Genomic DNA, 1,958 nt, shown 5'->3' with positions numbered 1-1,958 from the left:
TTTTTTTATGTGAACAATTGTTTTTATTAATATTTTATTATTAAATAAAGTTTTTTTGACAAGACGAGACTGGAACTAGAGAAGATGTAAGAGTAGATACAGTTCTCACAGTTAACTGAACTGTAACTGTTATAAGTTCAGTTTTAAAAAACTGAACCATAAAATAGTATACTGAACTGTTACTAGAACTGGATCAGATAGTTTTAGTATAATATAGTACAGTTAACTGCAGTACAGTACAGTTCAGTTATTTTTGAACAACCCTCATTCCCATGTACCACTAAATATCCATTACAATCACTTGTCACTTCCATTGTATCATTTTCCTTATTGTGATTTAGGCAAGCAAACTAAAAATAAGACAGTATAGTTAATTATATCTATAATTATCTTAATATAGATCTTAACAACCTAATTTACCAAAATTATCTTATTACATAATTGATAAAAACATAAACAAACATAAATATATGAGATAGATTCCTTTATAAAAAATTCAAATTAAACTTTTAAAATATAATTATTTTTTTCATCAACTAGGATCATCTATAAAATATCAAATTTATATACTTAATGAGCAACTACTTATTATTCAACCTTCAACATTGTTTATGTCTTTTTACTTATATTACTTGTGAATAATATAAGATTGTAATAGTTGTATAAATCACAACAGACAACTCATTTTTTCTGAATTCACACATCATATTTAAAACCATCAATTATCTTAAGGATATCACAAACAAAGTCCTCCTAATTTATTAATATACAATTAGACATCTTACTTCATTTATGAAGACATATCCATTGAGTAAAATATAAAATCTTGTACTTATTACCACTCACTTATTCATTTCTCTCGATGGTATAGTTATATAACTAACAGATAACATATATATTGATCCATAAAACATGACAAAATAAATTATATATACGTAAGTATGATCACTTACTAAAACTCTATATAAAAACATCTTTTGACTTTTACAATTAATTGTCTTTCTCAATATGAATATAATACTAATAAAGTTAGAGAAATATCATCTAATTTCGTCATCAATATACTTTTAAACATCAGTATTTTCATCTTCGAAATAACTATATTTACATTTTGGTTTAATATCTAAATAACAAAATAAACATTTTAAATAATATAATATCAAAATAAATCATGTAATATGAAATGTCAATTTATATACACATAGAAGCTAACATTAAAAAAAAATGAGATTTCAACTAGCATATTAAAAGTCATGAAAAAAATTATTTAATATTGTTAATAAAATCATTGGCTGAAAAAGGTTGGTAATCAATCTTCTTTAAGAAAAGATTAATGGAGATGCAAGTGGTTTCATTAGTTGTGATGTAAAAGGATAGAAATTAACGTCAAAATTGAATGCTGGTCAATTCCCAACTCTAAAGGAAACTAAATAATTGAGAAATACCTATTGTGTTACACGAAGCTATGGGCTCTTTTTCGCTTCTCCTATTCATTGCTTATGTTATGTGCTTTCTTATCTTCAAAATTAACATGCACAGCTTTGATACATGCTACACGATTGTAAAATGGAAACTCAAACAAATAAAATAATACAATGTAGAGTTTTAAAATGAATAATCAAATTAATATAATCATTAATGTAGGAAATAATAAAACTTACATAAACTAAAAAGTATATAAAATTTTCAGATTATAAAAATAATATATAGTTATAAAATTATGTATTTTTTGCACAGTTATATAAATAAATAATGTTTAAAATTATCATATTATAATATTATATTCAACTATGAAATTATTGAACATTGTGTATTATTATATAAAATTGTATAAAAGTATGTAATACCGATTAAAAATTAAATTATATATATATATATATATATATATATATATATATATATATATATATATATATATATATATAGGGGTTTGCTAACTTGCGTACGCCTGTTTTTCA

This window comes from Vigna radiata, chromosome 7, assembly GCF_000741045.1.
Source record: "Vigna radiata var. radiata cultivar VC1973A chromosome 7, Vradiata_ver6, whole genome shotgun sequence".
NCBI classification, from domain to species: Eukaryota; Viridiplantae; Streptophyta; class Magnoliopsida; order Fabales; family Fabaceae; genus Vigna; species Vigna radiata.
The sequence above is the reverse complement of the archived record's forward strand: the minus strand, read 5'-3'. Positions refer to the sequence as shown.